The sequence below is a fragment of the Aplidium turbinatum genome, chromosome 15 (assembly GCF_918807975.1).
Source record: "Aplidium turbinatum chromosome 15, kaAplTurb1.1, whole genome shotgun sequence".
Lineage (NCBI taxonomy): Eukaryota > Metazoa > Chordata > Ascidiacea > Aplousobranchia > Polyclinidae > Aplidium > Aplidium turbinatum.
In genome coordinates, this window is record NC_137486.1 from 14,584,309 (window position 1) to 14,593,763 (window position 9,455).

A 9,455-nucleotide genomic window follows, 5' to 3' on the forward strand; every position below is an offset into this window, starting at 1 on the left:
CAAAAAAACACGAACATAAGTTGATAGCAATCGCCAATTATCACTTTTGTCAGAAACTCTCCAGACTGGGAATATCTACTTCGTAGTAGCTAATTGTCATGTCAAATGGACTGTTAATTCTCTACTTCAAATAAAAAAAAGCTATTCAAGAAGGAAAGTATTTGTTTGATGAAGTTGTTAACTTGAGTCCTGGAAGTACAAAAAACTACTCCTTTAAAGGCACAACATTGGACCAGTTCAAAGCTCGACGTAGAGACTATCCTTCTTTTGATCGTAATCGGTTTATTCAAGCTTTGGTTGACAACATTGGAAGCAGGATGGTGGACACCAACAATGAAGATTCTGTGAAGAGCTTGAAAATTATTGTACCAGAGTTATGGCCTGCTGCAGTCGAAGTTCCATGGCAAGAAGGGGAGCAGAGATTACGAAAAATAGAGGAGAGATTTCCGATTTTCGATTGTATGTTGACAATCCTTGTCATATACCAGATACGATGAAGTTGCTCAAGAACGTAGTACTAAACATGATTGCTATAAGTTCTGCTGAAGCCGAACGTGGATTTTCACAAATGAACTTGGTCATCCCACCGCTACGATCACGGCTGACCATATCACTTGTTTCAGCATTGTTGTTCATCAGTATCAATGGACCACCTCCTCATTCATGGAATGGCACTGCGGCAACTCAGAAGTGGTTGCAGACTCATCGGTCGGCTGTGGATATTCAAGTTAAGCATCCTAAGCTGCCCACATTGAATGAACTCAGATCTCTGCAAAAACTGTTTTCTGGCTAAAATCAACGACTGTCGTGGTGCTTTTAACTTAGCACATAAAACCAAAGACCTGGCAGACAGGCTATTTGTTTTGTGTAATCTCGTTTGCACCAACTTGGAATATGTTTTTGCTGTAATTGGAGTTTTTTAAACTGTTTGTTAATAACTAAATGAGATTTTAGTGTAACTGTCACATTGGCAGCTTATTGGTTCTTATATAGCAAATCTGCAACCACAAGCGCTCATTTCAAGAATTGCATTTCCTTACTTTCCTATTGCAGTCAATGTTTTGCAAGTGTGCTTAGGATTGGCTCATACAAAAAAGTTTACAATTGAGTTAAGAGATTGGAATTAGCTCATGCAAATCGAGTTTCAAGTGTAGGCTTACGCAGTAAAAAAAGCAAAAGAGATTGCAGGGTAGCAACCAAGCCAAATTTCAAACTTATAATTTTATATCGGATTCAACCACGTTTTCACGTTTTGTTGCTTCTACCTTTTTCTGTACTTCAAGCTATGTTTTAGCATGGGTTGTTTTTCGACATGATGTTCAGAAGTAAAAACATACTGAACAGTGTTTCCTTTTAAAAAAGGTGAACATTGTTGGCTAACCTACACTGATTACTTATACATACTTTGTCTATAACAACACAGCTAAATGTTAGAGCCCCCCCCCATAAAAAAAATTAGGAATGCACCCCTGGAGCCAGGCCCAAACTTTTAGGCTTTCTTTTTGGAACCTTAAATAATTGTTCATTTTTTTTCATTTCAAATCTTATTTTGTCGGAACTTTGGTGCACTAGGAGTAATTTTCAAGATCCGGTACTGCTCGAGAGTAGTGTCCAGCGACTACGCCCAACCAATTTATTACACCCTGGGCAGAGATGAGCTGTGTTTTCCAACAACCAGCGTAAGCCGAGCCAAAATCTCATTAGGGACCGTTCAAATATTACGTAACGCTATCGAGGGGGGGGGGTTTATGAAAAGCGTTACGTTAGCGTCACATCGCGGGGGAGGGGGTTCAAGCAAAACGTTACGTAACGCTACGAGTACGGTACGGTAGTTTATTTGTGCTGGCTGGTATCGTCGTTTGGATACTAAATTAAGCTGAAATCATATCCAACAAGATCTCTATCAAGTATCAACTACGGTACTGTAATTCCATACAGGTTCTAAGTGCTTAAAACCTCGCATTGCGAAATTGCAAGGCAGCATTCTTACATCACAAAGCTTGCTTTGATGTGAGTGAACAACATCAGAGTTGCCAGATGGCTTTTTTTAGGCCAAATTCCAAAAATCTGGCCTTTTTTAGGCCAAATTCCAAAAATCTGGCCTTTTTAAATTGCAGTTGGTATAAAAAAAATTGATGCAAATAAGGCCAGAAAATCTGGCCTTATTTATGGCTGCAAATTTTGACCGGTTTAGAAAGTATTATTTTAAGTAAATTGCAAATAAAGGTATCACTTAAAGCCTGAACTATATCCGTTTTAATTCCTAAGTAGAGACATAGAGAGTAGAGAATGTGTTAGCTGTGAGTAGGGGAAGGTATGGACCCATGACCATACCTGACCCATGAACCACCCCCCTTCCAAATTTGAATAAAACCTTATAGTAGATTTTTTATCAACTAAATAAGTTGCATTTAGTTCAATTGTATTTCTTGGAAAGTTCTGGATGGAATCTTTTAAAATTTTGCAAGTTAGAGGGAGGGGTGTGATTTTAAGGTGTTTTAGTAAAATTTCTCGTTTGCGTTTGGAGCTTTACAGAAACTTAAATACAGCTAGCATAGGGATATAAAATTCAGAAATTGTAATGGGCTATATAGTGCAGGATTTAGTACAGTTCACTTAGACTTTACTTCATGGTAATTAAGTAAAGCTAAGATGGAACTTTGTCACCAACAGTTCTGACCGATGATCCACCAAAAGTGTTGCCCCTTGAACCACACAGTTCATGGGTTAGCACAATGCCTAATTGAGGGACAATAAACATGTTTTATTTATTTTTTATTTTAGAAATTATTGTGTATTGAAAGTAGAGTGTAAAGTATTTTAAAATGACTAGCAAAGCTGGTGATGCCTTATCAATTGTTTTTGTCCTCCCCCCACCACTTGCAGGAACGACAAAACAAACAGTCGACATTAACAAGTTTTGAACCGACTTTTCGCAGTTTAATATTGCTTAATCTATTTTTGCAAACTGTTAGCAGTGTGCGCATTTGGCAGTGTATTTATTGTATCATAAAAGTTTGCTCTAAACATCTTTAAGGTCAAACTTATCAGAGTGGTTCAAGGGTCCATACCCGGTGGTTCAAGGGTCCAAACGCGTTTGCACCCTTGAACCACTCTGATCACCATCAATGTTTTCAAATATTTTTGTTGATCCTATAATTATATGTGGTTGAATTTTTTACACAATATACTGAAGTGATTACACTATGTTGTGTGGAAGTTTCGTCATCATAGAGTGATTGGTTAACCAACTATAGCTTTTAATGTGAAAAAGTGGCTCATCAGTCCATACCTTCCCCTACTGCTCCAATATATAGAAACATTTTTGAAGCATTGATGACCCCATTCGAAGATGCTTAGCTTTCCTTGCGGTTTCTTTTGCGCTTTTGTGATGTTTCTTTCAATACATGACCAAACAATGAAAGGTTTGGATCGAAACATTTTGGACGGTGGGCTACTAAACGTTTTCAGTACCGTAGGTACATAACGTTTTAATTCCAAAAAAAGAATATAGCTAAAATTTCATGTCTCAAACGTAAGCTTCAGGTGCATACAAACCAAGATATTTTATCAGCACGTGTTTTCACGTCATAATTTTGATATAAACTGTCAAACGGGCTTTGTAATGGAAAAGCGTTACATGCGGGAGGGGGGGTCAAAAATTCAGAAAAACAGCGTTACGTAATATTTGAACGCTCCCTTACAGTACTAAAAAGCGAACGCCACTTTAGTCCCTTCATCTATACGATATATGCTTATCGTGATGCCATAATCTAGTATTTATAAAAATTTTACTGAGTTTGGTTCAAAAACTGCTGAAATATCTTTGTTTGAAATTTGAGAAAAGATTAAAATTTATTCACATTTTACAATAAACAGTACGGTAGCCTACAAATTACTATAGACGTTGGTCACGTTGCTATGGGGGTAACCTTTTTTCATTCGTTTAAAAAAAAGCCTAACTTACCCAAAAACTAGACAGCGCTGTTCCAACAAGAATGAACTTTTACGAAATCGCTACAGAGAAGTCCTACCTTAACTAGGGACGGTACATTACGGGACGCGCAACTCCGTTGTTCCTTCAACATTAGAAGGGTCAATTGCCAATTTGACGTTTTTTTTACGCTTTACTGCTGGCTTGTTTTCAACTAAAAACCTTAAATTACTTTAAAACCAACTTCACTCTTCTTATATAACCCATAAAAAGCAAAATATTTTGTAAATTACAAAAAAACGTAACCCTTCTAGTGTTGCGGATAAGCCAAAAGCGGATGAAGTTTCGCATCCCTATGATCTACAATCCCTATGATCTACAATCCCTACCTTAACCCATTAAAAACCGCCACAAGTTCCCATTGCTCTTTATAGGAAATATTTCAGCCACAAAGTTGTATTGCCATAACTTTTGAATTAGTTTAAAAAAATTTGACGATTTTTGCTTTTTTGATGCATTTTTTTTGTTTGCCTTTTAAAAGGACACCGGCCACATAGTCAAATGTAAATCTCGCGATACCTTAAGATAAGAAGGTGTTTGTTTCGGGAGAAATTTGCAGAGTTACAAAAGTAACTAGTTACTGTAACTAGTTACTTTTTGAGTAACTGTAACGGTAACTTCGTTACTATTTTCCAAAAGTAACGAAACGCGGTAACTAGTTCCTATTTTAGCACTGTTTCAACAGTTACAGTTACAAGTTACTTTTGTATTGAAATTTCAGTTTTTAATTGCCGTTTATTTCTCTACATGTGTTTGTGTCTTGCTTAGTGCGTGTTTGCTGCGTTTTGCGCAAAAATGCAGTTTTCTCGCAGATGTATCGGCGCAGCACTGCGCATGCGCGGTTCTACTTTTATTTTGTAGTCTGGTGGAGAAGGGTTGCCATATTGGCGAATTTATCGCTAAACTTCAGAAATCTGGCGATTTTTTAAGACGTTTAGCTTCATATTTATGATTTGGCTCTTTTTTGGCGATTTTTGATAAATGATTTGGCTAAATTAATTGTTCTTGGCGATTAATCAATATGTACCAAAGACAGGCAAGACACAACAATACAACAGGGTTGAGCATTATAATAATATATTTTACATATTTACAAATAAGTTTAACAGTCAAACGTTTTCGGTTTAACTTAAGCCCTCATCAGGAAACTGAAAATATTTATAAAAATGCAGTAAATTTCAACTTCTTGAAGGTAACTAACTAACTGACTATAAGCATCAAGAAACACGCAGCGATTAAAAGCAATTTGTTGATGCTTATAGTCAGTTACTTAGTTACCTTCAAGAAGTTGAAATTTATTGCATTTAGTGTAACGCTGGCAATGCCTCTAAAACGATTGTCTGACATTAAAACCAGCAACAGCATTGCTGATTGCTTGCCGTTGGTGGACGTTCTTGTGAAAGCAATACAAACCAGATTTGGTCATTGGTTTGAGGACAGCGACTTTCAGCTTACGACTGCATTCCACCCACAATTTAGACTTATCTGAGTTTAATGCCTGATCATTAAGCGACACTGCTGAATTGAAGACCAAAATAAAACAGAACATGCTTCAAGCAATTGAAGAAGCAAACTGCTCTGCTGAAAAGGGGAGTATAGCAGCGACACTGAAGTGGATGGTGGTAGGTAGAGCTACGGAGGACTTTTTGCACCACTTTACGCAAAAACCAAGAAAAGAAAGCAATGCGCGTTGAATCTGTTACAGGAGTATTTGGAAGCGTACCCTGAGAACAAGTTAAGCGGATCCAGATTCACAATTGGACCGATGAAAAAACTGTTTTAAAAACATAACACTCCCATTCCGTCAAGTGCTGCAGTAAAAATATTGTTTTCATTGCAAGCACTTGTTCATCACCAGACTTTATTCGTTCATCCCCGACGCCGACACACGCTCCATCGACCTGACACTACCAAGACAGGCATGGGTGCGCCTCAACCGTCTCCGTACGGGCGTCGGGCTTTTCCGTTCAACCATGCACCAATGGGAAATGGCCTCTTCCTTCTCCTATGAATGTGGTGCCGAGGAACAGACCGCAGACCACATCATTGATTGATTGATTGAATAAATCTTTATCCTCGGACTGGGAAAGCTTCTTGCAGAACTTAATCCTGGCAGTTTCGCATACTTGTAGACTAAAGGCTTTAAATCACTGACGCAGGCTCGGTCACCGAGATTGACAGAGTGAAGTTTCTGATTGTTGAAGTCTTGTTGCCGGGAAATTATTCCATCTATTAGATGTCGCTAAATGGAGAGCAGTCCTTAACGTGCGTTGCTCAAGCGCATGCCCTGAGAGTCGAACCAGTGCCACTTGATCTTGAAGCTTCTTCGTTCCAGAAGTGACGTGCTAACCAATTGAACTGTCGGGGCGGACATCATCAATGACTGTAGCCTAACATCTTCAAGCCACCTAACGGAGTGAAAGGTCTGCGTGTCATGAATGATGAAACCAAAGTCTGGCTGCTCTCTAGTAGCCTTCCAGTGTAGTCCGGGAACATCGTGAATCTGGGGCGGTAAAAGGATGGACTCTCGGCCCCAGAGGCTCACACGACGACGACGATAGGGCAGGGACATTTTAAAGCCCAAAAGGGCAGGCCTGAGTGACGAGCACTTTGAAATGCTCGTATTTCTCAAAGGAAATAAACATATAAGCCACTGAGTATTTTTTTTAAATAAAACCTTGTTGGTTTTGTACTTGTGCTGTTATGTTAGCATGGTTGGCTCTAACACTATATATCAAATATTGCGGATAACCTGGACTTGCATGCAGAGCTGGCCAGGTGCAGAATTTTATGTTCAGATTTGTGAGCAACTGAAAGTAACTAGTAACTGTAACTAGTAACGGTAACTAGTTACTTTTTAAAATCGGTAACTGTAACGGTAACTCAGCTACTATTTTAGCCAAGTAACTGTAACTGTAACTCAGTTACTTTTGAAAGTAACTTTGCCCACCTATGGAAATTTGTCAGATCTTTCTTGAAGGACGTTTCAAAGTTATTGTATGAACATATTATATTCACGATAACCATCGGCGTAGCTAGTGGGAGGGTGCCCCCCCATTAGGCAGTCCCCCCCCCGGTAGGAAGCTTGTAGCGGCAGAATATTTTTAAACCTAAATGAAAAAGCATAGAAAAAATATTTTTTGAAACGGATTTGGCTCGAATTCTATTTTCTGGTTCCTACTTCACGCGTTCAGGGGTGCAAAATCATGGTCCGCCGCGGCGGCACAAACCATAGCGATACCCCACTGACAGTCGTCGGCTCCAGCTCGTGACCGAGCATTGGTTTCGTCATCAAATCGAATTTGGCTTTGGATGGTGATGTCATATATAGCTTTGGAGGCCAATCTATGATGGAAAAGACGTAGGCAAAAGTCACATTGTATGGGGGGTATGGATTGTATGGAGGGAAGGACGTGGTAGTTTTAGCTTTTCTAGTGTTCGTTTTTCTTGGGCTTTTTGTATATCCTTTTTTTGAAAACTTCCGTGCCTTCCTTAAATCTTTTTCTCCAGAGTAATCTGTCACTAGCAAGGTTTTCCCATGAATCCAGATCAATGTTTGCATGGTTGAGAGAGATTTTCAGCTGATCTTTGCATCTCATTTTTGGTCTTCTGGGGGAGGTTTCCTGTCTCTAGTTGTCCCTCCTCGTTGTCCCTCTCATGACATGTCCTGTCCAGCGAAGGCAGTGTTGCAATATGGTGGCTTCTGAACTGGGCAACCTAGCGCGATCAAGAAGTGCATCTTTGGTGAGACAATCGTTCCAACGAGTAGGCTACCTAGCATTTGACCCAGTTTCTTTCCTCTGCTGAAAATTTTCAAGACGTTTGATGTCACGGCGGTATAATGTCCAGATTTCACAAGCATAAAGAAGAGTGGATAGAACGACTGCCCGGAGGACCATAATTTTGTGCGGATAGATATAGCATGGTTGTTGAAAACACGATGGTTAAGTCTTCCATAGGCGCAATGTGCTGCTTTTACACGATGTTCAATATTTTTTGACAGTGTTACAAACAAGCAAAAAAATGTGGCCATGTGGCCGGTGTCCTTTTAAAAGGCAACAATAAATATAAAGCAAAATAAACAAATAAAAGAAGCAAAACCTTACACAAATTAGAGTGTAGCTTAGTAGGAAGCACAATATTATAAAGTGTCATTCTATGAAGAAACATAATTCATATCTATTACCAGAGATGGGCGTGATCTTGATCTTGAAGATAACCTTTTTTTTGGTGATCTTGATCTAAGATCACTTTTTTTTGTGTGATCTTGATCTTGAAGGACAATAAGATCAAGATCACTTTGAAATTGCATTTTACTTCCTAAATAGAGGCATTTTTTTAGAACTCGTACTGTACAAAGTAGTTAGTGGCAATTACTAACATTAAGCCACTGTTAATATGATATGCGTCCAACAAAAGACGATTTAAAGTCTCCATCTAATCTGGTCAGTGTTGCCATTTCAAAATTGAAAAAGTTTTCTGTGTTGATCATAATGAAGAAGTCAACTTCCGTGTACTTTATGTTGACGTATAATAAAAAAATGAATTAATTTTGTACACAATTTTTATGTGTGAATTTTAAAGAAACGTTTGCTTTCTTTGATCCAATTTTAGATGTTTTAAAAGTCTAGAATGGCAATGTTAAAAAATCTGGACTCCACCGACTTTGGTCATGTAGAGTGGTTTATTGCAGCAAATCAACCAAACCAAGACTTGTTTAGAGTCTGAGTATGGAGCGGTTTGTCTGACCGTAAACCTCTGAACTTTTTTGATAGCAGACAACAGTATCAATGTTGCCAGATGGGTAAACGGTGCAATAAACATTGACATAATACAGTGAAAGTTAAAACTACTTAGTAACACGAATAAAAACTTCCACATGAACCAGACAAAAATTTGGTAAAAATTGATGTAGTTCAAAGTTTATTTTTGTTTATCTATTATAAAAAAAAGTATAAAACTAATTGCAAATTTTGCGACTTTTTCAGAACTACTGTAATTAACCTCGGCCTTGGGTGTGACTTTGCGATTCTACGCAAACTACGTCAACAATTTATAGGCCTAATAGCAACAGTCATTAACTTATTACAATTCTTAAGCCAGCGATCGAGTAGTTAAAAGTAAAAGTTAGCAATACCAACTATAAGTTATACCTTTACCCAGGTTGCTTATGGCAATTATTTTTTGCAACATTATTGATCAAAAACTTCATTTTTTTTCAAGTACACAAAAAGTGATCTTGAATGTGATCTTGATCTTCAAGATCACGATCTTGATCTTCAAGATCACATAGTTTGGTGATCTTGATCTTCAAGATCACCTATTCTTGGTGATCTTGATCTTCAAGATCACCAATACTGGTGATCTTGCCCATCTCTGTCTATTACCAATAGGCAGTAAAACATGCATGTTCCTCCTCACTTCACTTCATCGGTCTCTTCTCATTTTTCAACAATTTTCA